The 27107-nt window shown below is 39.0% G+C and overlaps 2 protein-coding genes across 2 annotated transcripts in view; one reads left to right on the top strand and one right to left on the bottom strand.

Annotated features, from left to right (window-relative positions):
* GPR146 (G protein-coupled receptor 146) overlaps positions 1–21658 on the bottom strand; it is a 47461-nt gene extending 25803 nt beyond the window's left edge. Inside the window, exon 1 of the mRNA XM_071760901.1 lies at positions 21077–21658. The gene's annotated coding sequence lies outside the window, so the exon portion shown is untranslated. The remainder of the gene's footprint in view (positions 1–21076) is intronic.
* The window catches only part of CHLSN (cholesin), a 121315-nt gene that overhangs the window by 68108 nt on the left and 26100 nt on the right, over positions 1–27107 (top strand). The window lies entirely within an intron of this gene.

Raw genomic sequence — 27107 nt, 5'->3', positions numbered from 1 at the left:
ATAACAAGTTCTGCAGTGACAACATTAAAGTGGGTTTGCAGTTTTGCTGGGAGCTGAACCCACTGGTTTTTTTCTTTTAATGTAAGCAACTTGAGTGGCATAAAAAGCTGGCTAATCAGTTGGAAATGAAGTTTTAGCCTGGACAGAATGAGCACAGTGTTTCTTGGTATCTTATAGAATGGAGTGTGCTTTCAAATGCCATGTGTAATGTATAATTTTATTCATGAGGCCTGTGTTTTCTTTTCGAACAAATATAAATAATGTATCATATTAATCATATATAATTCTGAATCAAAACATAACATTTTGCAGTGCTACAATTAAGAAAAATGAAAGAGATAAGGAGTAGCAGCTCTGTAGCTACTGAAGGAGTTAATTTCAACGTGTGTTTTAGATCATTAAGTGCTATGAAGCAAGAGGCTCTGTGTTGCCAGCACAAACCAAAGGAAGGCAGTTAACTACCACTCCCTTCCCCAGCCAGCATCACCGGGGATACCATAGAGCTCAGGCTTCACTAAAATTGATTCATTAGTTCAGGCAGTGGTGTGCACCAGCAATGCAGAAGAAGATATAAATCATTGCTGCAGATAGGCTTTTAGCAAGGAAAATCTCTCCTACTCTGCATGTGCATTTACATTTTTCTCTTTGAAAATGTTTTTACCCTTTCAGGTTGGAATAAATTTTATAAACTTTTTTAATAATTTGAAAGGCAAGAGTTCAAGTCTTTTTTTTTTTTTTTTTTTTTTTCCTAGCTGTTAAGACTCTCCAGAGGCTGGGTTCTGCAGGCCACCCAATACATCATTGTTCACATTGTACTTCTTTTTTTTAACAAGTCTGAAAAGTTTTCCTTGTGTGGTTTCGCAACCCCATTTTTTTTTTTTTCCAAACAGCGTGAGTCCAATCACTAGATCAAATTTAGAATTCACTGCTTCCAACAATTGTCTAATGGATCCACATGTTTACACAGCATGACATTGGCATCCAGATAGTGTCATCAAAGACTCCAATCAGTACTACTGTTTCAGGCTTCCTCCCTACTTTTAAAAAAAAAAACAAAACAACAAAAAGCTTCAGGCACAGTTCTTCTGGTGTTCAGGGAAGCAGTGAATCTACTTCAGCTACCAATATGGTCTCACAATTTAGAAAACAAACTGTTTTCATGTATTATAAACGAAAATGCCAACTCTCAGGTATTCTATCAATGCTTATTTTATCAGTAAATAGATCTTAAAATGCTACTGAATGGAAGACTGGAAAATAACATTTCCAGACTCAAACCTTTTCCTGTCCTGAGTCCCCCAGACTGAACTAAAACTTTTTTCTGCCTGTCCCCCTTCTCCCACCATGACTATTTCTGCCTTGCTGGAGCTCCCAGCTGCTTCTCCTGCCCCTGTATCAGTCTTGATGTTGAGAGAAGCATTTGTGTAGCCTTTTGGTGAATGAACTCTCTGAATTTACATGTCTGAAAACTAACCTACCAAGCAGCAGGCTCAGTCACTTGGCATTTGCGTAGCATGCGAAGCCCTTTTGTAATTTTCCTGCCCATGAAATTTTGCAGAGTGTTTAATTCCTGTTCTCTGCGACTGGATGCAAATAAATCAGTAGCACTGACTTGGCAGCAATCTTCCTCAGTCGTTTGCTCTGAAGAAACTTAGCCCCTGGTAGCATTAAGTGAAGGAAGGGGGGTTTGGCTAGGACACCAAAACCTTTCTTTTTTTTAATGCTCTCATGGGATCTTTCACTTCCACACAAGCAACTGCCTGAACTGGCCAAGTGGTCTTGATTTAACACTGCTTTATGAACACTGTGTGTCCCAGCTGCAGGATGTCATAACCTCTATTTCCTTAGCTTAGATTTGAAATCTGGAGCCATATGATTCAGATGAACCACAACTGCCCTTGCTTTAACTTGATGTATTTGTTTTGAAAATACCAATGTTCGCTCCAAGTTTTAGCTCCCAAGCAAATTAAGCTGATTTGCACTGGTAAATTGGGACTACTTACCAGCTTGATTTCAAAAGAAAAAACAAACAAACATACCTGCTAAGAAAGCTGAAGTAATTTTTAACTGACGAGTGCCAATGAAAATACTTCATTAACAGAAACTTAGGAATCACAGAAGTTTTTATTAAATAAAAAATGATAGGTTTCCCCTAAGCTAAGCTTAGCTTTGATGCAAAAATATTTTTTACAAAAATAATTTCATGTTGTACAGTATTTCAGTGAAGGACACTGAGCTCCTAAAGAACTCTTGCTGCAGACAGGTTTCAGAACACAAGATGATGAGCAGAACTGGGTTGGCTTTGCATTAAAAATTTAATTTTACATGGGCTCCCGTCCTTGTGCAGCTTAGAAACAAGCTTTTGGATTTGAAGTAAAGCCAACTAGATTTGTAAAGATGCTTATCTTATTCTCTGGCCTTGTTCAAAAATCACCAGAAATATTAGGGCTGACAAGCCTAACTTGATATGCCTCTCAGTTCATATTTTTATGGTAGATTACAGTATGCAGAGATCTGCACAAATGGGAGATTTGTAGTCACCCGGGTGGTGTTTGTAAGGGGCAGATGCTCCCAGCCTGTGTGGCTCTTGTGGCCACATCTATCTACTCTCCATGGATAAAGTCAGTGCAAATATTAGTGTAGGAGTTTAGTGCCTTTGCATGTAACTTGTTGCATTATAGAAATCTTAATTTCTCTGACAATTTTAACAATTTTAATATGTCAAGATGTCAAAATTTATGACAATTTTAATATGTCACTGAACTTTTCTGTTCTAGGTTCATATGTATAATGTGTGTCTGCTCCTCTCAACCACCTCATTTTTTTTGGCTTTGTTTCCCAATGAAATGTGTCTGTTTATCAGTTGAGCAGGGGACAATTTGCTGGTTTTAAAAATATTTCTTAAGATTAACTTAATACAGAGTAAGTAGGCAGAATAAATGCTGTCCCACATTCTTTCTGAAAATATTTGATGGCTTGCTTTAAAAATGTAAAATTAAAACCCAAACAAACTAGCATGAAAAAAAGCATTCTTTGCCATGACTTTAGGTTTTTATTTTTAAAGTGTACTGCAAAAACATTCCCTCCCCTCCCCTTTGATTAAAACAATTGTGATATATCAGAAAAAAATTAAAAATCACCCCAAAGCATCTGCATGTTTCCCCCATCACTGCAGGTCAGTCTCACATGGCCAGAATGCCCTGTGAGGTGTTTGTCATTACTTCTTTTACACAAGTGAAGATGAATTTACAGGCTCTAATTTGTAGAAATCTTTTGCAATTAATGTTATATATTTCATTATCCAACTAGGTTCTTTAATTTCACTTTCTGTGCGAGCAAGTTTGCAGTGGTATTTTGTAAATTCTATTTGTTTATTGATAAATGTTTAGAGAGATGAAACAGAAAGTTTGAGGGCTGGGATATTTTCCCAAATATCTCTCAGAGCTGTTGGTCAATCAGTGAACTGCTTCTGCAGCTTGAAATCTAAGTAGCCCCAGCAGCACCTGCTAGTACAGCATGTCCAGGAGGCTAAGTTTGGCAAATCAAGATTTTTATTCAGATAACACTCATGCAGATCAGTCCTAGGGCATCTGCAGAGTTGCTTCTAATTGTTGGGTGGATCTTAGGGAGTGGAAAAGTATTGAGGAAATTACATCAAAACACTGAAAACAGCCTTACAATTAAGATGCAAATTTCCTTGCTGGATTTAGGCAGTTTTAAATTGCTGCTAAACTGCACAGACTGAGTGAGGTTTCTCTTCCCCCTTTTATTTCCCCTCTCTCCCAGCCTAATGCTGTGAACTGGTTCTGAGGTTGATGTAAGCCAGTGCAGCTATTCCAGATTTAAAATCTAATTTTGATGCCTGAAGGCTCAGGGACACGAGCAGAATTCCTTAGCAGAGGTTACACGACCAGCTGGAGGAGCAATTTCTTGCACTTCCCCATCCATTACTTTTTGACCAGCACTGCTGAAAATGATTCACCCACCATGAAAATTTCACCCATCCTGTTTTATATTTTGTGCAACGTCCTAATCTGGTCGGCTGACTTGATTTGATTTATATTCACACAAGTCAGAGCCACAGAGCTAACAGCTTGAGGAGACCTTTCCCTAACCTCCTGGCAGCTGAGAGGCTCAGAGGCTCCATTGCTGGCCAAGCAGCAGCTCCCCAGAAGGGACCCTGGGTGCCTCCTGGCTCCCAGCTGATGTGAACATGGCCATTTTCTTGCCAAGCAGCTGGTCCATTTGAACCTGGCCACCTCCTGACAAGCTGCAGCTGGGATCTCTGAGCTGCTTCCCTTTCTGCTATGTGCATGGCAGCCTGTGATGAGTTCTCAGCTCGCCTGCTACCGGGCAGAAAGCAACAGGAGAGGTTTGTGCTTTGTGTCTTCCATTGGTGCTCAGAATTACCAGAGGTAAGGATTGTAGAAGGGAGGCAGAAGAAAGGAGAGTGAGTGCTGTAGTGCATGTGAACAGTGAAGCTGGAGATGGGTCAAAGGTGTTGTTATCATAGAAAAGAAGAATAGGATTAGCTATGAGGAGGCAGAGATGTGGCTGGTATTGCTATGGCACAGTTCTCAGGGGGCCACCCAGCTGCTTTGACATAAATTCCTCCTCTCAAGCTGTGCTGAAGGCATGAGGACAAGATGCATACCTGCAGACTCGTGGTCTTCAGAGTTTATTGTTACTCTTTGAAGCTTGACCTTAGTGTTTTAATATTTTGTTTGGAGACCTAAGCATTTATATTTATAATTCTGCCTTTCTGTACATTTTTCTGATTTACCTTGCAGAGTAAGCATGCTTTTGTTCCATTTTCCAGACTTTTTCTTTACTGTTGGCTTAATTTTGAGATGTGGTACTCAGGTCAGATGTAAGCATTTTTTGGGAAGAAAAAAACCAAAGACAGCTATAGATTTGAGAGAGTTAACTATTCTCTCTGTTTAGCAGGAACAGCTTATTTTTTGGTATTCTGCAAGTCCTCAAACACAGGTCCTGCCAAAGGCACCAACTCTTAACAGCAGCAGTGCTTAGCAGAACGTGCTCAGGTTTTCTGGCAGTGCTTATAAGCTACTTAGGAAAACCAGGCATACTGCTTGGAGTGAGTGCCCCACAGCTTGAAAAGCACTGGGTAAGAGGAATTTGTAAAGAATTTCTTTTTGTGGTTATAGTTCTCCATTTTCATTTCATCCGGAGTGAGCCCACTTCCCTTAGTGCTGGATATCTAGGATCTTAACATCCAATCTGTAATTAATACAGCTGCATTGAGAGACCAAGACATTTGCAGTGTTTATAGCAATAAATCAGGGTTGCACAGTGTGGAACTCTGCATGTTTTAAACATTCTCCACTTGTGTTTGTACAGATTTTTGAAGCTGAATTAAGAATTTATAACATGGTGGGTCTCATATTCCAGGTCTGTTTGTTTCTAAAGATATACAAAGAACTTGGACTAGGTCATAAATTTCTGTAGATGGAATGAAGGCTGATTAGAATTTTAATTTTAAGGAAGGAAATGGCCTTGGGTAGTGCACTATGGAGCAGAACAGGCTGTCTGTTAATACACAAGAGTATTACTGTTTTCTTGAACTTTGCCTTCCAATCCAATTACCACTTGTGCCTAGAAATCATAACTCTGATGCCTTCCATTTGACAGTGTTGAATGTTATCCTTGTCCAAGCTCATATCATTTCTAGTAGTTAAAATGGTCTTGATTATAAAGTTGCTAGATAATAATACTTTTAAAATTGAACTATGGGCTGTAGTACATGGTTTTTGTTGATAAACAAAGCATAGTTGTGATGGTATATCAAATTGGCCTGGTTCTGTCTCTTTTTCTATTTAATGAAATCAAGAGGTTTCTCTTGAGACATGCTTTTCTTGTGATAAGATATTGTATATTGCACTCTCCATGATATGAATTAACACAAAGCTTTCAGTGGAAATTATTTTTTTTTCAAGTCAAGCAAAAGAACAGGAATCTATGTTGCTGGCTTTCATTTTAAGCACTTCTGTGATAGCATCATTCTCACAGCATGGAACAAGTTGCTCTGAGGAGCAGCTCCAGCCAGCTCCTGGATCAGCTCAGCCATCAGAGCACATCACGTGTCCTCCTGTGTCCTTCTCCCCTGCCCTCCCTGGTAACTGGGTTGGACTGGGCAGTGCTTAATTCTCTGAGTCTGTATTTCTGAGCCTTTCCTGCACGTCTCTTCGTTGCAGTTTTAGGGCAGAATGTTATTACCCAAGTGTGGAGCCACATTCTGGTTTTATCCCATGGAAGTTGGTTTGGATTCCTCGGGCTTTCAGAGTGTATTATTAGCATAGTACAACTAATCATTTTCTTACAAGGGGAATGACAATCGTGGCCTTGTTTAGATGCTGTGTGTGTATTTATAGGACTCTGAAGCCCAAATATGGTGGCTGAACTTGGCTGCTTCCCCTGCTGGTTTCTGTGGTTTTGCTTCATTGTCCAGAAAAAGTGACAACATTCTCTACTCTGTAGCATCTATCATCAGGATTTGTGTGATGTCCACTTTTGGCAGGAAAAGAAAGATAAATATTTATTTATTTGGCCCTTTAAATGTTATAGCAGAGTTTATTATCTATCTTTAAGGATTTTTGTTTCCAGTTCTCACACCATTAAAACGTTGCATTAGTGGCACAGTCTAAAACATTTATCCCACTCAAAAGACTCAATGGCTTATGCACAGTGTTATGCAAGCAGCTTTACTTTAGATTTCTTCCCTTTTTTTCTTTAATTACTTGTGTAATGTGTTTGAAATGTATGCCTGATGTTGATCCCTCTTTGTGTTCCATTGGATGCATTTGATTTTGCAGCCCAAAGGACTGAATGTTTTGGGCTTGGGTTTTTTGGTTGTTTTTTGTTTTTAGGTTTCTAGCAACATTGTAATTTTTCTTCTTTCAGAAGGAGCAAGGGAATTCTTAGGATTTAAGGCCTGATAAAGTAATAAAAATACAGCAAAGCCAAAGAGACTAAAATGGAAATGCATTTCTGTCATTTCAGGGGTTTTATACTGTAAATCAGAGCAGAAGGAACAAACTACATCACAGATAATACTGGAAATGAAAAAAATTCAAATTATTGCCTTATGCCATCCACATTGTAAGAACAGTATAGATAAACTCTGACTTCCTTAGTGCATTTTCTTTGCCCTATATTAACCCACCAGTGTTTCAGTAACAAAGTTCCCGGGTTTATGTTGACCTGGTGTAATGAATCCACGTACTGAGAAAAGAGGTTGTATACAAAGATTTGTGTTTTCCCTTTTTTTTCTTGAAGTAGAGAAAATATTAATGTTTCCTTTCCTTTCTAAACTTCCAGACTGGAGCAGTATTTGCTAAGATGGCTCCCAGGTTAAAACTGCCCTTCAGAGATCCTCTTAGTAGAGCACAGGAATTCTTCTGTTTCATTGTTTGCCCAGCAGAGAAAGCTGATTTTAGTTCAGGTTTCTGCATTAGCCATAGGATTTCAGTAACCTTCTTGTGGAAGGGTTCTGCAGTGATTCTGAACGTGCAGTGATTCTACGGCTCTGGAGGGACTCATTTCTTTCTGGTCCCATATGTTATCTTTAATTAGGAAGCAAGGAGGAAACTATTTGAACTGAGATGCCTTCAGATATAAGATGAGCAAATATAGAAGTTCAGACCTGACTAGACAGTTTTATGAGCTGCAAGGGAGGATCCCATTGTGGTTTTGCCTACAAACACTTTTAATCTGTTGAGTTACAGTTTTTAATTGCTCACAGCTGTGAAAGATTTTATGTCAGCCCTGTGAGCTGTGTGAGCATTCAAAACTGAATTATCATTACAGGTTTGCTGTCTATCTTTACTTCTTCCCCCTCCTCAACTCATGTTGGTGAAAAGCTGAGAATAAAGAAGCAATGGTCTTGAGTGAATGGCGGGATCTTTCAGTAGACAAAGCCAGTGATCTGGCTGATCTCCTACAAAAAAAGCTTCCCAAAATCATCCAAATGCCAGCATCTAACCAGCCAGGACCGGAGCTGCTCAGTGCTACCAAAACCAAGCAGCATTGCTCTCAGAGGCCCCAGGAACCCTGTGCTACATCATGTACCAGATGCAGTGTTCTTGGTCCTAACCCTGGGGAACTTCCCACCCTCAGTGGTACCTCTCTGGCTGGACATGGGCATTGAAACAACCAAGCAGGCATCTGTGTGCAGAGCAGGCAGCCCCCACAGACACTGAAAGAATATTTGCAGCTTTGTCAAAGATGGATCCATCTAAGAGATGACAAAAGAACTGGTGGGAGAGCAGCTCTCACCTTCAACCATCATTTCTTCCTGAAGGATGATGCTATGTCCAATGGTTGTTCTGGCAAAGCGATTTTGGGCCTGTTCTAAGAGTTTCTCATTACTCATTTCTGCAAGAGCACTGCCTGAGAGTTACCACAAGCCAAATAATCTGTCAACAATTATCCCAAGAAGTTCTAATGACAGTGGAGCCTGTACAGCTTTTAAAAATATACTGCCTGTACCTATATAAATTTACTTTTCCCTCCACTTGCTCTGGAGCCATTTGTCCTCTGGATTCTGTGTTAATGAAGGTACTGAAAACCTTCTGTGGCTTTTTCCTCATGCTGCTGCCTGGCATGTCCAGACAAGCATGTGAGATGGAGGCACAGCTCCAAAAGATGCTGCTAACCAGGGCGTTTGGGTATTCTATAGTCTAATTTTTAAAATTCTGATTATCAGTCTGGAAGAAGACCCTCCAAAATGCTACAAAACTTTCTGTCTTTGTAGTGGATTTTGTGGCTTCCCATTTGCAGCATTTGTTGCGTGTAAATTTTTGCACTTTGGCCAAAACAAGGCTATTTATGACTTCACTTCCAAATGTGTTGAAAGTGTGCATTGCCATATTATTTATTGTACAGCACTTAAATAATTTTTTTATGCTAAACATATGCGTAAACAGAATTAACAAATCTCATCTCCCTCCATGTAACTTTTGCAGTGCAGTTGATGTCCTTGTAGCTGCCTCATTTTGTAAGAAAGACTGATTATTTAAAAGTTTTTGGACAGAATTATGAAAATCAGTACTATTTTAAATTGTTACAATAACAGCAATATTAAGCCTAATTTGATTGAAATCCAAACACAAACCTTATTTTAAAAAGCTAAAAAGAAAGGAATGAAAGTTTTAAGGCTTCTATTATGGGTGAAGGATTTCAGAAGCCTTTAGAGATCTGTGTGCTCTTTTATACGGGTTATGTTTCTAACAGCTCTCTATGTGTATTTAAAGCAGATTTTAAGAAAAATTTATTTATCTATTTACTTATTTCAAAGGAAAGAGAAACAGTTTGGCAGTAGATCTACGTTTTGAGTAGATAAAAATGCTTACAAATACTTGACAGTAGCTTGTAAGAGGAACTGTATTAAAAAGTTATTGTTCTACTTTTATTTCTGGTAAATGTATAGGTTGAACAGTTTGAGGCATTCCAGGTCAGTTACTTATGTGCAACTAACAACTCTTTTCCAGTCTTTTGATCATATTTCCAGTTTTAAACTGAAGATAAAACCTGAGATGATGATGCTTTTCACTTCTTTAGACTCCATCTATTTCATCCCAAGTTTTTTCAGACTTCATATTAAAGTCTTTCTACTGTCAAATGTTACTTTCACTTAGATGGTAGTGATATAATCCACTGCAGCAAGGACAGATGTTCTCTAGTTCAAGACTTGATCTGAGATCAAATTTAATTGGTTATTCTTCAGCTGCTGAACTTCTTTGCCCTGACCTGAGGGGGAAGAGATCAGCAGCACAGGTGGAGACAACCTGAAATGCATGTAAAAATATCATAGATGTGTTTGGAGGGAATTACAAGGAAAATAGAGGTTGAGCATTTTCTTTAAACAAAGGGACAGATTTTACTTGTAGATGTGACTGGAAGACATGATGATTCTTCTAGATGTTATTTTTACAACAAAAATCATAACAAAGGCCAGCTCACACTTAATACCTAATTCAAAGGTCAAGCTACTACTTAAATTAGGGGTAAAATTTAGTATCTAAACTAGTTCTGCTTATTTAAATTAGTATATGAAGAGTGTTTTGGAGTATCAGTTATTACAGTATACCTGTTCTTTCCTCTTAAAGCTTTCCTATTTCTGAAGCATTTCCCATCAGTGCCCTTAAAGAATGATCTGTTAAGAAGGGTCCAATTTGAGACCAGGAAAAAAAAAATTAAAATCTTGTGAGCTCAACCCAAATTTTATTTTGTGGTGAGTGAAGGGGGAAAGTCCTTTTAAATAAATTAGTTTTCTTTCTTAATAGATAACTAGTCAAATGCATTTCAAATATTTGTTCAACTGATCAAATATTGGTTTAGGTTTAGAAAACAAATTAACCTAATGTTTGAAAAATTTTTTACCTGGGCACTTCTCTGTGGCATTACTTCTGTACCAATGACCCCAAGTACTTTGGTCAAAATAGAAGACCCTTCTGAAGAAAATTAGTCAGTCTCATGTGCTTATGTGTAACATTTAAATGAAAAAATATAGTTGCAAGATGGAGCAATTTTACAGCAAAGGTGATAAAATTATTAAGATGGCTTGCTTACTGATTTTCATTTCCTTTTTTTGGTTCTGCAAAAGTCGGCTGAAGTGTGGAAGTTCTTATGCCTTTTGTTTTACCCTTGTCAGAAGGAGTTCCAGTGTGTCAAATTTAAGTTATTACTTCTGCTCTAGGTACACTGATTCAGTGGGTTGCTTTTATATTAGCTGTATAGTTTTGGCAAAAGATAACTTGATAGCTGACCATCACTTAGATTTAGAAATAAACACAATTCTAAGAGGGTGTGTCCCTCTCAGTCCCAGTTGGAAATTTTCCATTTTTTTAGAGGAATGTTGGAGTTAGATGTCTGATCACCTTCTGTCTCAGTGGCTGTGCCTCCATATCCTGGCTGTATTGAAATCTGCAGTGTCAGATGCCCTGGCTCTTGCTGTTCTTGAAGCAGAAGCTGTGAACTCATTTTCTGTGCTGCTGGTGTAAGATTTGCTACAAAAGTGCAAGGTAACAGGAGTGGGCGTGTTACAGACACCCAGTTCCTGGTGTGTGGAAGTGGGTATCCACTGTGAGGTTGGAAACCTCAGGGATTTCTCTGTGTTCTGTTTACATAATCAGGAGGCTTTAGAGTTTAACTGTGACCAGGGGACTGTCCCTTGGCTGTGCCTGATCCATGAACTGATCCATGGCCTCAGATATGATGCAGCTCCAAGGGGAACTGCAAAGGGGAGGGCAGGCGATGCCACTGCATCTTCTCCTCGCTCTTTAACTGCCTTGGACATGTCAAATATTTGTGTTTGTATCCTGTGTGGAGATTATTTTCTCTGTTAGGTCAGATATCATAATAAAGTTACAGGTATGGGTTATTACTGGTAGGATTTGTTAATCTGATTAGCTAAGTAATAAAAGTGAAGATTTACTGCAGGCTCAGTCATCATCTGTTAAATTTCTGGGTCAGTTTAATAATTGACTGTCACCCTTTCCAGAATTAGCAAGCAAAGCCATGTATATGTGCAACAAAAGCAAAAAAAATTAATTTTTATGTGTTTGTTGACTACTGATCACTAGGCAGGAAGGGAAGGGGCTTTTCTCACTTGATCTAAAATGCAAGAAGCTGCTTCTCACTGCAGTTATAAGTTGAAAAGGCCAGAAAACCTGGCAACTCCAGTGGCAATCTATCTGCTTCCCTGGCTGTTTGTTTCCTGGCTGTGCTTCCAAGTTTCTGATGGACAGGATGTCAGTGTATATGCTGCACAGTTTATACTGGGAGCAGCAGCTCTAGCAGCCAGAGAACATCATCTAAAGGAAGAAAATGATTGAACAAATAGCTTGCCTAAGAAGATGAACATCAGAGAGGAACTTCTTTTTTATACTAATGCTTTCAGTATTGTAAAGATGCGAGTTCTGTTCATTATTAAAATTTATAAAGTGCTATACTGGTTATCTATTGAAGTTTTTAAGATTTCTTTGTGTCTGCAAGAAAAATATCTTTTTCGGTTATCAAATACATAGTAAAAGTATTTTGCCCATGTTGGTTTGGTCCTACTGGAAATGCTCACCCTCTGTGTAGAAGGAAAATGGTTGTCCTGGGTTCCTGATAGACTGATTCTTGTGTGGCACTTTCTTAATACTACTAATATGAAGCATACATTATTGGTAATCTGGGGTTAAATCACAACTGGAACTGGAATCCAAGGGATGAAGCTGGATGATCCTTAAGGTCCCTTCCAACCCTAGCCATTCTATCATTTAAAAATGCCACTTTGTTTGGTTTAGGTTTCCTTAGCTTTGAGAAATAGTAGCTGCCTTCTGGATGATGCTCTCAGATTCTCTACTTAGCAGTGAGCATCAGTATCTGAGGAATGAGCAGGGAGATTTGCCTCTGCTCTGTCTGGAGGTGTTTCTGATTATCTGCTGTGTCTTCTGGCTGTCTGGGGAGGTGCAATTCTTTTGACCATCTCTCTAAACAGAGAAAAACTTTTCCAGTCATATTACTAACGTGCTCAAAGGTTTCACATCCTTCGCTTTTCTCATGTGTTTACTCTTGCCTTTATTTCCCTTTCCTCCATTGCACTCTTGCCTTGTGCTATTTCACGTGGTTTAGCACATCTGATCACCTCTTCTTTCTCCTTGTGTTACCCCATCTGTTCCACAAAGCCCCCAGTTCCTGTTCCTCATTGTCCTGTGCACTCCCCAGATACTCCTCCTGCTCTTTGTGCTTTCAGTTCTCCTGTTCCCTCCTGCATATAAACATTAATTTTTCTGGCTCCCCTCTGTTTCTTCTTCCTTTTTACTCAAACATTTCCTATTCTCTGCTGACTCCTTTCTCTGGTTTTTTGCAGCATCTGACTGAGGTCATTGGAAATGTTGTCCCCCATCTTGATAACAGAACCAAGTTCTTGGTGACTGCCATACCCCCCTGTATTTCAAGGGAACTGCCTGAGTTCAGGCCTTAAGAATAAAATTTTTTTTTTTCTGTCTTTAATAGGCCTCTTCTGTAATTTTGAAATTAGAGGGAAATAGCTGAAAGCCCCAAACCATGCAATTCATGGCATTCCTTAAAAGTAGCTAAAGCCAGAAGATCAATTATAATTTGAGAATTGGCAAACTGAAACTCAGCATCTCTGTACTTAGAAGGTAGGATACATACAGCAGCATTACATATTTTACACTTATATTTATTACACTGCATATTTTACATTTATATTTATTTTAAGGAATAGAGTCTTCGGCTCGAAGCTGCAAAAAATGAGATCTCACAAGCCACCCAGGCACCTGCTTCCACCTTTCTATCACCTCCTCTTTTTGCTGGCAGAAATATTCACAGTGAATCCAATTAAGGAAGTGATTTGGTTTTAAAGTAACCTTTGGAGGGGGTTAGAGAGGTGATTTTAATCCAGGCAAGTTTACAAGACTGCAAAAATACTCATGCCAACCCAAGGAAGAGGTGGGAGGAAAGAAAAAAAGGTGTCTTTTGGCAGCAGTACTAATTTATGCAGGTTTAAGTTGTTCCTGAAACTATTACCTAAGATTCTTTTATTCATAAGTAAAGGTTTCTTTAGAGCCTAGAAGTAGTTGATTTTATGATCTTTCATTGTAAACAAAACATACTACATTTAATTTGTAAGCATATTGTTTGTATTGAGGCAGTCACTGTGTGACTTTATTTCTTCCAGTAAAATTAATAATTTATATTACATATAATGTGGATATTCTAGGGTAAGGTGGGAGAGGAAGAAATTGGAGCCCTCTCTAATGACATTAAGCTTTTAGGCATATAGACAGCTTAAAGGGACTCACAGCTGCTTAACATATGCCCTCTGCCTGAACTCCTTTTATCACTTGGTATCTGACTTCTCTCAACGTATAAAAAGTTGATGTGATTGATAGTTGGTTATACAGTATTTGTCAGGGTGAACTGAATCATGATGTGTGTAGGTTCAAGAATATAGAAAAATAGAGCTGGAAGAACAACAACTAAAAAATCCTGCCCTTTTTTTCCATTCATTAAGCTTACTTAAATCATCTCTTTTTGTTTGTTGGAGTTAGTGGTTGCTGGTTTTTCTATGCAGCAATTGCTGAGTGATTTAGAGAACATCTCTGCTCTTTTGTTTGGATTTCATTCGCGAAACCATTTAGAGTTATAAAACTGTCAGCTTAAGAACATTCTATATATTTTGCCAGTGAGGGCCTCACATATGCAGAGTTGATATTTTTCTCTCCATTTTGTGTGCTGTTTGAATTCTCCAGTATATATATCACTGATCTTCTTTGGGATGGTCATTAGAATAAGTCCTGTGGCCTCCTTTAGAGCATCAGGAATCTTGAAAGTGATTATGAAATTGCATCTCAGATTAATTATCAGATAAATGAATGTGTAAGGTCTGCTGACCACAGTGTCTTTTGCCCTTGGCCTGACATAGCCTGGCTGTGTAATAGTAGAAGGCTCTGCTGGTGCTTAAAGTCACATGAAATTTAGAAGGTCTGACTGCAACTAGAATTGAATGATACACCTAAACATTAGAAAGCTCAGTCCAGAACTGTTATGTATCACAGCAGTTAAAACACAGTCTGGTGCTTTTCTGAACCCTCATATTCCCTAAAATAAATACCAGCTAGGAGCTGAAAAAAGTTACAAAAACTGCATGACCCACTCCTTGGAGTTTTGCTTGATAGGTTTCTGTTCTTCAGAGCTGTTCTGATGGCTGATCTCAGCCTTGCATTGCATGGAAGTTGTGAGGCTTGGGTCTATCAGAATTCTGCACAAGGCTCATCTTTCATGGCTCTTCTGCTGGTTTTGTGGACAAACTCTGGAGTGCTGTCCAAGTGATTTCAGGTATTTATTTCAGATTGTTGATTCCAACTGTTTATAAAGTATGTTGGATTTAAGATATCAAGTACTCAATCAATTTATGTAAGTGTTGACATGACAAATCTAGAACAAGAGAGGAGCTATATCACCTTTGGGGGCTGAAAAGCATCATGGAAAACTCTTTAAGGTTCTTTGATATATTTTTTTTTGTTTGCTTTGCTTGATCTCTGATCAGGGCTTCCACCTTGAAGAATTCTGTCCTGGATGTTTTGCCAGGCACAACAGAGTTTTAGAGTTTAGAGAGCTCAAAAGAGCAGAGAGTTTAGAGTGCTTGATGAATCAGCTTCTCTTTCATTTCCAGTTGTATCCCATGTCTAGTCATGGCAAGATCTGAGCGTACAAGTAAGTAAAATAAAAATTTATGAACATTTTCAAAGCCAGCAAAAGTATCAATCATGCTCCAGTTTACAGCTTGAAAGTTGAAATTTATCATTTGCACTTTGTTGTTACTGGAGACCTGGTTGGTCATGTACTGTGGGAGATAAGTCAGTGTTTCAAAACTGCTTTGGAATTTTTGGGGTCAATTGAAGTTTTTAAGGGTCATTGACAGACTTTATTAAAACATAAAATAAATGAAGAGCCCATTCAGAGAATCTGGAAGAATCCTGTGAAGGAAGTACAGTGCAATGTCTTTGCTATGTTGAAATAAAATGAGGCATTGACTTTCCTGGCTTCTCCAACCTTCTCAGAGTTCCTGTTCTCCTCCACATTTCAGTATCCATGCTGCCTGTGTCACTTGGCAGGAGGGCATCTCTCCAGCTCTACCTTAATACCTTCCAGTTTAATTTTAGCTCCCAGTGTTCCATGCTAAAGTCCTCTTGTCTAAAGAAAGTTTTAAACAGGAAAAGAGACAATTACACATTTTCTTGATTTGATTTGTTTTCTGTTGGAGATTTCAATTTTTTTTAAAGTGTTTTGGGAAACACCTTGACTTTTAATTAATTCTTCAACAAAGAAGTATGATGTCAACTTTCTCATTTCTCATTCATAATACTGGAATGCCTCGTTATGGTAGAATCTTTAGGTTTTTTTTTTTTTTTAGTTTCAATTTTCTTTTCCTGTTTTAAAGAATACTGTGTTTTTTTTGCAAGTAGAAAGAAATATGAAGCTTTTCTGTTGCCATTTGAAAAAGAAATCTGGCATCTTGTATTTTATCCAGCCTAGTTAAATTTTAATAAAAATTTCTTGAGCATCAGAATTCCCTCAAGATGAACCTTCCATTTGCTATTAATCTCTCTTTTCCTTTGCTCCCTTTTTCTTCTGCCAAGCATAAACCACTTGCCTTCCAAAGCTTTGCAACCTCTTCCCACTCTAGCCATTATCCCATCTGCTCTATGGAAATGTTGATTCTTTCATTAACAATTCATTTACCTTTGACAGTCTGCATTTATAATATCCATCTCCAGTGCTTTCTGCTTTGCTGCCTTGGTGAAGCAGTCACTTGCTGTTCCTACATTAAAACTTTTCTTTCCTTTGATCCCTGCCAAAATGCATGATAACACAACAAGGATGTGATAAACTTAATCCTCCTCTTAGTGGGCTGATCTGTGTTTTCTTGTATTTCCCATGTTATTCCATCTGTAATTATCCACTCTGTTTTAGACTTAACTTTGAAATTATGTGGGCAGCTGCTGTTTTCTGTTGTATTTATACTTGGTTCATCAAAGATGTAAAATGTGATTTCTGCCTGTAAAGCTTCACTTTGAAAGTAACATGAGTTTTAAATTCAATTTGCATTATTTTATACATATGTATAAGATACTTATTAATGAAATGTAGATTAATACAACTTTATTTTAAGATGCTTTGCTAGGTGCCCTTGTTCCAAAACAACAAATGCCACCAACACACACCGTGTTCTGTGATACTTTTACAGTGATATTCTTCAGTTGTGGTCTGTCAAAATACAAACAGGTTTTATAGAGTATTTTTACTAAACACTCGACAGGTTTTAATTTGGGGTCTTAAATCAGAATTGTTTTTCAATTTTCTGCTCTTCCTCACAAAAGTGTAATGAGGGTACACAAAACCTGATGTCATTTCAGTGTTCCAGGACAGTGTGATAAATTTGGAGAGCTTAGCATTATCTTATAGTTAGCAGGGAACTCACAGGAAGGGATGTAGAGCTTTGCTAAAAATATAGGATTTGGGGAATGGGTTGCATTTCAGCTTCAGAGCCTTTCAAAATGCTGAAAAGAGGAATGGAACTTTCTTAAAGAACTTTCAGGAGACAATATCAACTGAGAAACAAAATTTCCAACTCTTTCCTCCTGCCTGCCATGTCCAAGGAGGCAGCACTGCTTGCATTTCATCTCTGTGATTGGAAGAGCAGCAGCCAGGTCAGGAGGAAAGGGAGATGGTGGCATTCATGCCAGTTCCTAGAACCATTGTTCCTTTACCTTTCTCCTTCAGACAAAACTTCTGAAAACAAGTTGTGTGCTGGGAACTGGACTGTACATGAGATACACGTGGAGCTTTGTAGTACTTGTTGCTTTAAAGAGGTTCAGATTCTGCATATGGGTGTTGAAATGGCATTTAATTGAAATTATATATATTTACAAAAATAATCATCTGTCAGGAAGCAATTGTCACACTCTCAGTCACCCATCTCTGGGTATCCCTGGACACAAAGCCCAATGCAAAAATCTGCAGTGCCCATCACATCCATTCCTCATTTTGTGTTAATCTGTTTCTCTTTTCATGGCCAAACTTAGGGTCCAATTTGGTTTGCCAACCCATTTATCCAGTTGTAAAACAAATCAAGTGGCAAGACAGAGGTTATTGGCACCAGTGCGTGCAGTTGTCGTGGTTTGAATTTGCAGGATAGTTGAGGGGCTGCTTGTGTTTTGGGTGTTGCCCTGAGTGTCTATTTTAGGGATGTCAAATCATGAAATGAATGCAATCTGCTGGAGAAATTAATCCTGCCCACTCTGTTTTCTTGAGTGTCTTCTTTTGGGTCTTGTTCATCATAAACTGAAAATTGCATGTTCCTGCATATGTGTGCCATTGAATATCTAAATAGATATATGGATGAAATACATTCTGGAATATTTAGCTTTTTTTTTTAAAAAACAAAAAGACCTTAGCAGAGGAAAGTATAGTGATACTAATTTTGTTAAATTAGAATTCAATGAATAAGAATTTGTTGAGATACTATTTTTGCTTTTAACTCAGTGGAAGAACACAGAGTTTAATAGTGGAGAGCATATACTGGGACATTAATTCCCTCCAGCTACACACCCGGGTAAACTCTGAAGCTGAAGCTAAAGAGAACTTGCTGGTAAAGAGATATGAGGGTTTTTTAAGGGTTTTTATATCCTTTTTGTTTTTAACAAAGAATCTCTTAAGTAAAACATACGGATTCCTATCTGAATTGTAAGAAAAATGCCTTTCCTAGGGATGGAAAACCCTTTATTTTTTATTTAATTATTAGTCTTCTGCTTAACTAGTCTTTCTCATAGATGAGGGAAAATGCACCTTCTCCAGCTGTATGTTCATTTTTGTGTCAGAACGGGTACATTGAAGAGAAACTGTCAGTTTGAGACTGAGGGAACTAAATATACTCTGAATGAATTTAGTACAGGGAACATGAATTGCTGGTAGAAATAAAATATGAGCTACCTTTAAGCTTTACAGTATTTAAGAAGTGTCAGATCATGTTCATTTGGAAGGAATGGCAACTCTCTTTTTCTGCCAATGCAAACAAAAGTGTTTTATTTCACCTGAGATAGACCATTCAGGTATTTAGCAAGTCCTGATATTTTATTGTTAAATTTTAGCATTTTTGGAATAGCCATTCAACTCCTGTTGTAGTACCCAGATCTTTACCTTCATAAAGATTTAGATAGATGACATTGAAAAAAAAATGTTTGTCCTTCCACTGGTAAGGGCATTTATTATACTTTTGACTTACACAAAACATTATATACTGTTTTCCAGAAGCTCTTTTACCAACATATATTGCTTTAAGGACAACTGGTATGAACTATTTGCTAAACAAACTCTTGATGTGATTTGTTGTTGAGGACTAAATACTCCTGGTGATCTGAGACTTAGCAAGACTACCAGAAATGGGAAGAATAGGTTCCCATCAGTTCTGTTTTGTTGTGTCCAACTCAGCAAATCACATGGGATTCTTCCAGATCGCCACAGTTTAAAGGCAGAAGGACAGGATCACTGTTCAGGGAGTCTCCTTTAATAGCATTGGCATCAAGGGTCAAAATGTCTGGTTTGGGTCAAAATGTCTTCTGAATAAGAAAACACATGATCCTTTTTTTTTTTTTTTTGTAGTTTATGCATTTGAAGAACACATTCCATTAACAGTAAATGCTTTGGAATATCTAACCACTTAGCTTCTGAAAGATGCATCCCTATGAGCAAAAATACCCTGCACTCTGCTTTGGAGATAATATTCATATTTCCTACTGAGGGACTAATGAGGAGGAATATTATCTGAGCTTGAGAATGTCTCAGTACCACTGATACACATTGTCTGGGCTTCACCTCAGCTTGCTTTGTTTGAATTTGAAGTAAAGGCTTTCATGAGTTCCTTTGCATAAAGGTAAATTTAGCTCCAAGAGAAGTGCCAAACAACCTTGTTGATTGATGTGGGAGGGAGTGCAGTGATCCCTGAACTGTGAAGGTGCTGTCATTTCTGCAAATGATCTCTGCAGGGGGGAGGCAAAACATGGGACAGATTTTGTAAAGAGTGAGGTGAATCTTGGGTCTGTAGGTATGCCCAAAAACTCATAGAGGACCATCTTCTATTATGAATTTCAACAGTTCAAAACTGGACCAAAAAAAAAAAAACCAAAACAACTGGTGTAAAAACTTATTACTATTTAAATATAGCCTCAGCTATTTTTGTAGCTTGATCAGAACATTTCATGCTTTAAAAATGCTTAAGCCTCTATGCAAAAATAGCTTTTTTACTTTTGGTCATGGGGGTGTTCTCCAGGTCACTCTTTAGGTGATTGGGTAAGTTTTATTTTCATGTGATGAGAAAATAATAAAATCAGCCTTAAAAGGGTACGTTTTCCAAAGAAAGAGCAACATTTGCACCTGCAGAATTATGCACTTGCTGGAGTGAATTGTTGCATTCTGTCTGGTGGTACTGAAATGGAGGAGACACTGGGAAGTCTCTTTTATCATCAATCATCCAGACTGTTTGTATCCTACAGGTATGGGATAATGAGGTGCAGAAAGATCCTCTTGGGGGTCCTGAGTGGAACTGGAGTCATTCAGTCTCCCCCACTCTCTCTGGCAGGGCCCATGTGTGTTGCTGTCAACATCTGAAGATGGGCAGCACAGAGGGCTCAAGCGTGGTTGCTCTTGCTCCATAGGCACCTAATTATTGTCTGTCCCAGGGAATCCCTGCCATTACTGGGAAAGAGATCCAGCTGCCCTCGTTTTTTGCTAGCTTTGCAAAAGGCAGGCTTTGATTTCAAGCCTCCGTGCCTCACTGAAGTCTAGATAAATCATCTGAAGTTGGCCAAAATCTTGGGAAGGATGTGATCTATACCTGTGATCCCGTGTGTCTGGGGGTATCTGTATAAAAACTGCATGCCTGGGGGGAATGGCAGAATCTGTGTGTGCTGGGCAAACCTGTGCCAGTCACTCCTGAATACCGAGCGAGAAATCCCCCTTGGCAGTATTAACAGGTAATTACAAAGTTCTTTTTTGACAAAACAATCAGCCTGGTCCCTGTGCAGGGAAGTTGCTGAAATTCCCGGTACAGATCAGCACATGGAACTCGCTGCAAGTATGTACTGTATGTGGCTGCTATGGTGATTAAAATACATAAATAAAATAGATAAATATGGACCATATTAGAAATTCATTACTGGCTCTCTCTCAGATCACAGTGTGGTGTCAGTTGGGTTTCCTTACTCCGAGAGGGCCCTCCTGGACTGGGAGCTCCCCTGGAGGGGCTGGAGTTATGCAATGGCCCCTTCCTACCTTGTCAACCAGAAAATTCAGTGCAAAAAATGTTAAACAAAGGCCTTTTGTCTATGTTTTATAGTTCAGTGCAGGTTAGTGACCCTACAATCTTTCCAGGCAGGATCAGCTTAGTGTTAACCCGGGCAGGCATGGGGCAGTCAGGAGGCTGGGGCAGGAGGGAGGGTTTGGGGTGCGGGGCTGGGAATTGTTAAAAGCAGGTTCTGCCTACCTGGGTCGGCACCTCGGTCACGTGTCCCCGAATATTTGGGTCGCTTTAGGATGTGGATCGCCCCAATCTCAGGCACTTGCTTGCAGTCCTTCCTGCAGCTTCAGAGGTCCCCTCTGCCGTGCTGGACATCCTAGCCTGGACGTGGGCTCTGCTTGAATCCGATTCCTGCTTTTCTCTCCCCTCTCACCTTTTAGCATTCTCTAACCGTAAAATCCATCCCCTTTCCTGAAAGGCAGGACGATGCACTTGTCCGATGAAGTTTTTTCCAGGCAGGATTCAAATTCCAAACAAGCTTTTCATTTCCTTCGGGCTGGGGGCAGAGCTGGAGGGAGGGAGGCGAAGGGAAGCGCTCGCTTCCTTTAAATCCCCACCAGCGTCTTCCCTGCGCTGGAAGCGAAGCAGCTTCTCAGGGTGATCTTCAGAGTTTAACTTCAGCGGGGGAGGGAGAAAGTGGAAAGCAAACTGAATGCTGTAGTGGAGATTTCTCTCTTCCCCCACTGGGCCCCTTGCCGACTGTTTTTATTGATTTCAATCACTGGAGGCTAGCTGGCTCGCAGAAGAAACACTGTGTAATGTGTTCTTTCCTGGCTTTCATTAAAGAAACTCAATGCAGTGCGGTCACGCTGCCGAGCTCGCCTGGCAACCTGCCTACACCCTCTGGTACCTCTTTTCATTGGAGGAGATCGAGCTCGTGGTTTGGGGTTGTGTTGGGTTGTTGGTTTTTTTGGGGGTTTTTTTTGGGTTTGTTTTGTTTTTGGGTTTTTTTGGTTTTTTTTTAATTCTCCAGCGAGGATTTCAAACCAGCCTACGCTCGGCTTCTACCTCTTCTCTCAGCCCCCAAACCTTTTGAAGCTTTGGAAGGAATTGTCAGCACCCTTAAAGAGCTCGACTTTGGTGGTGATGAAAACACAAGAGTGCTGTGACAGCCTTGTGCTCCTTCTATTAAAATTCCTCTGTGTGTTTTTGGGGAGGGGTTAAAAGGGCTGTGTGTAAGCCACAGGGATGTGGATACAAATGATTTCCGTGGGGTTTCCTTTTTTCTTTTTTTTTTTTTTTTTTTTTTTTTTTTTTTTTTTTTTTTTTTTTTTTAATTCCATCTCCTCCTGATTGGTTGAACGTGGTTTAATTAGGGGAGTAAGCAAAATCCTTCAACAAATATGTGAAAATTCCTGGCAGTGCTGTAGTTGCAAATGAAGCAAAACTGCATTCCCCAAGCCAGCAGTCGCGGTGGTGGCTTAAATATTTCTGTTGTATTCAGAACTGTGATACTGGTGGAGAAAAAAGAGAAATAAAATATGGTACTAATTTATGCCGTAGAACTTAATCTGCTACAGTGTGTTTCGTAGGAGCAAACAAACTAGAAACTGGAATTCACCAAGCTAGGTTTTGTACATTGTATTGTTCTGTGTGCCTATAAATGCTTTCATTTAATTTAGCAAATTGTTCAATTTGTTCTTGTTCAGCAGTTCCCAATGATAGCACTTTATATGCTCTTCAGTACTGGGTGTAAATCTATGAAACCTGTAGTTTTAAATGAAGCCTGGTTTCAAGCTAATGAAGGTGCATCTATTCTGAATTATAGCTGCAGATTTAGGGTGCTACCTGATTACTTGTGCTTGTGAGATACCATAGCTGTGTACATAAGGACACTTTTTATAAAACAAAACAGGACAAAACCATGGCCACTAAAAGAATCCTTTCCTGGAACAGAAAGATAAAAAACCTTGTTCTTATTTAAATCTGGCATCCTGCAGAACTTGTTTGAGGCTTTTCTGCCTGGACTGCATCTATAGAAACCTTTCCAAGTCAATTTAAGTTATTTCCAGTGTTTTTGTTACAAGGAGCTGAGATTCTAAAGCCACCTAGCTTTTATGAAAATTAAATTTTTCTTTGAGCAGTAAGTGCTACAGACATGGTATAAGGAGGTATACTTCTACAACTGTTACTTTTAATTAAAAATTTGCTTTCTGCGTGGTAAAGAAATTTCATATGCCTTCTTTGGTAATAGTTCTTTTCATAAGGTGTTAAATGATAGAAAATCATTATTTAAATTTAGTATGTCCATGAGATATTTTATGCAAATTCTATAGCTTTAGTGGCATCACAGATAGTAAATCATTTGTCAATCTTTCTTTTATGAACCTTGCATCTAATGATTTGCCAATCTTTCTTCTTTGTAGGTTTTGAACTGTGTTTATAGATTCTGCTTTTTGTTTTTCAAGCTGGCAGATGGCCAGTTATTTATCTGGGTTCATATGTATTGTGTAAGACAGAAACAGGAGTGTTTTGCATGCTGATATCATGCATGGAGCATTTCTGGGGCAAAAGGCTACTTGTAAGCAGAAGCCATGACGTGACAGATCGGGAGCACCCCCTCAGTTCTTGGTCAGTGAACAAAGCCTCCTTTGACATTTCTCTATATTAAAAGTTATGAAATAACACGAGCTTAATGAACAAACAAGGCAATACAATGCTCCTACTATGAAAGAAGCCATATCATCCGTTTCCCCATCTTTCTCTTTGAGGGTTGAAAATCTGACACCTTTTTTATAGGTTTGTCACTGTTAGTCAAATTGTAATTTATCCCTCTGAATTTCTGATGTTGGTTGCTTTGCTGTTGTACAAACTTGTGTTGCTGGGCTGGTAGAAAGGGATAAAAGCCTACTTTGCTTTGGAGGAGCTGGATTCACTGGCACTAATAAACAGTAAATGAGGAGTTGTGGCTTGGACTGTGGTTACTGCTATAGGTTTGGCAGCAAAGCTGAACCCTGGAACAGGCAGAAAGTTCAGACCTACACAAGAGAATTTCAGAGAAAAAAAATCATAATAAATGCGTATTCTGTTCATTGTGGCAATTCTTCAGAGTTTGTGACTCTTTGTCAGCTTTATTCTATGCTGGCAACAGAGAGCTAGGGATGCAGATGTAAAAGCCTTTGAAAGAGTGATACATGAAAAGGAGGAACAAAACCTTTAGATGTCTTCAATTCTACTCAAGTATGAGGCAGTCGAGGATCTTTGGGCAACTATGAATCTGGAAACAACCTTAAAAATGTACTTATTGCTCTGCTGAAACACCACAGAATTAGTATGCTGTTCATGATGCCTTGGTTCTGGCTGTTCATAGTCCCCTGTTCTTACTGTTCATAGTCCCCTGGCAGTATAAGCACTTCTGCAGTCTCTGAAAAACTAGATCTGTTTGGTTTTGTGACTTGCTGCAGAAAAAAGGGTGAGGTGTCTTCAAGAAAAGCTGCCTGGGGTACATCATTCTGCCCTTTCCAGTTTCTCTTGGAGTTATAGTTACTTTTCTCTGTTCTGAGCTGCTTAGCAGCACTGCTTTACACTATTAAATGCTTAACTTCAGTTGGAGATGGCTTCTTTCATGATTTCTGAGGACTCACAAAATATTTAAAGTTGTGCAGTGCTTCTAAGATTACAAAGAATAATGGAAAACTTTCACTGCTATCTAAAACTTGCCTCAGCTGAAGCCTCCAGAGAGTTTGAATCAGATGCCTTCGACTCCTTACAGTACATTGCTTTGTTTACACAGAATTCAGAAATATGGAGCCTGGTCCTGGTGAAAGGCTCTGTAGGGGCAGTCACAGGGTTTTGCATTCAGGTTGACATAACATGGTGTGAACTTTGGGAGTTTGCTTGGAGGTGTCCAAGCTGACATCCCATCTCCAGACCATTGCTAAGATGAGATGAATTTTTATGAGCCTAAGTGTTAAATATTTGGGGGTCTGTCCTTTATTCAGAACGTGGCATCTTTTAGCACCTTTTCAGGCCTTCTGGAAAGTTTCCAAGTGGAAGACTCCCACCTCCTTAATCACACAAACCCACTGGCTCCCTTCTGAATGTCATTCATTCAAGTGCACTGACCTACCCTGACTTTGTTTAGATTGAGATCTAATGAGCCCATGAGCCAAGGTGGTGTGGAAGCTCTCAGCAGGCTTTGCAAATAAGCAAGTGTTGTGTTTTTCTGTATGCATGTGGTTTAAATTTCTCACTTCAATAAACAAGTGTCTGACACACTCAAATATGGACTTTACAATGCTGTAGTCAAGGCTAAATTTTAGCACTACAAATTGTGATGTCACTTTATAAACAGAGAGGGAGACAACGTGGAATGTTTATGACCTCAAAACAATGAGGTTCTGTTGGTTGAGCTTTTTAAGTTCAAGTAGTGGTGTAATACTACAAGTCTCCATTTGAATGGCTCACAAACTTTGGACACATCTTTCAGAAAAACAGTCACACTAATGGTTCAGGGAAAATGGAATTAAAAAATAAAGTTGTTGGTTTAAAGAAAGGAGAGATCCATCACTGGAGTATCATAGCAGATGATTCAAGGTAAAATAAATACAGCTCAGCTTTAAATTCCAGTGAAAGGTTTGGGTTTGTTTTGAGTCCTAAGTTTTGGGAAAAGTTGATTCTGATTGTTGTATTTTTTTTTTCTCTTTTAAATTGGGTGAGAACTGCCCTCAGCTTCAGTGAAGAATACCAATCAAACATAGGTATTTTATGAAACACATAAAACTTCTGTCTTTCAAATCAAAAAGCAGCCAAGGCCATGTTGTGGAACCTCCTACCAGATTAATCATTTTGATGGGGATGATGGAAAGTAGAGTTGCAACCAGAAAAGCTGCTGGAGATGTAAACTTGAGGGCTTTCACAGTACATGTCCTGGGGTCCCAAAGAGCAGCCTGATGAATCTGATTTTCTTTGGATGGTGCTGTGGCCTAGCAGAAGGTGCCTCCAGCTGTAAATCCTGACTCTTTAATGCCCAGGGCAGCTCCAGCCCTGCGGGGAGAACAAAGCTCTGGTTTCCAATTGCCTACGGTGCATCCATTGCGATGCTGGAAACAAATGTTGTCAGGGCTTGGTATTTACATTGGGACCTACAAGGAGGGAGCAACTTGTTTTGTTTTTCATGGAACGGTTAGGGAGAGGGATAAAAAGCTTTTGGATAATGCAAGGAATGTGGGGGGGAAGGGAAGGTGCAGAGATATGCATTTACTGTAAGTATGAAGAAGCAGAGGCCTCTTTATCAGACCGACTCTAATGATGTGCCACAGTCACTTTATTTGAAAGCTTCATGGCTCACAGAAAAGTAAACAAATTCATTACATTATTTTTAAAAGAAGATTAACTGTAGTGTGTCGTCTGTTGGACAGCTGCTGTAGTAATCTTTTACAAACACTTTATAAATGACCACCCTCAGTGTTTTCCTGGGCTTTGTGTGTCTGGATTGTTATTTTAGTAAGTACCAGGGTGGCTTTTCAAATGAAAACGTTGTTTCCTGTATAACAATTATGTACCTACCTTCACCCCAAATATTATTTTATTCTCAGTGTGAGTTATGAAACATCTTCTATACAAATGCAGCATATGTTGTTTTTTTTTTCATGTGTTTGCACATGAGTGCTGTCTTTTCCATAAAAACAGTTAAAATGTATTTTAAACAAAAAGAACACATCCTCTTTACTGTTTCATTCCCATTTATTCTAATTTCTGCTTTCTTACTGGTTTTTGGTCTTTGAAAATAGAAAGTTGAAAAGATGAGTCAGGGTAAACTTAGATGACATATGATTTGACACTGAGGAAATGTTTGGTCCTCATCAGGTGTCTTTGGCAATTAAGATTATGTTCAGGTATTGTCTGGTTTAACCATCCTTTGCTTGAATGTCAGCAAGAATGATGTAAATTAGCACTGTGTGTGAATGATGTTGTACAACACAGGGCTAGAACCCTGAGCTCATCACAAGAGTGAAAACTTCTAGTATTTTTGCTGCTGTATGTCTGTTCTTGGCTTGGAAGAGAAGGTGATATTTAAATAGGCCTTGTGCATACATTTAAGCTTCATTTTATCCTAGTGCCTGACCCAGAGACATGGCAAAGATGCAGCAGTTCCTTAAAAGTTGATGAGTGTATCAGTTAGATATTTTATAAGCTAAGGATGAGCACCAGCCCTCAGTCTTGGATCTGGAAATATCTCAAAGCAATACAGTGTAGGAGTCTTTTCTGCAGGATT

This window comes from Heliangelus exortis, chromosome 17, assembly GCF_036169615.1.
Source record: "Heliangelus exortis chromosome 17, bHelExo1.hap1, whole genome shotgun sequence".
Lineage (NCBI taxonomy): Eukaryota > Metazoa > Chordata > Aves > Apodiformes > Trochilidae > Heliangelus > Heliangelus exortis.
This window is presented reverse-complemented; position numbering and strand designations above follow the sequence as displayed.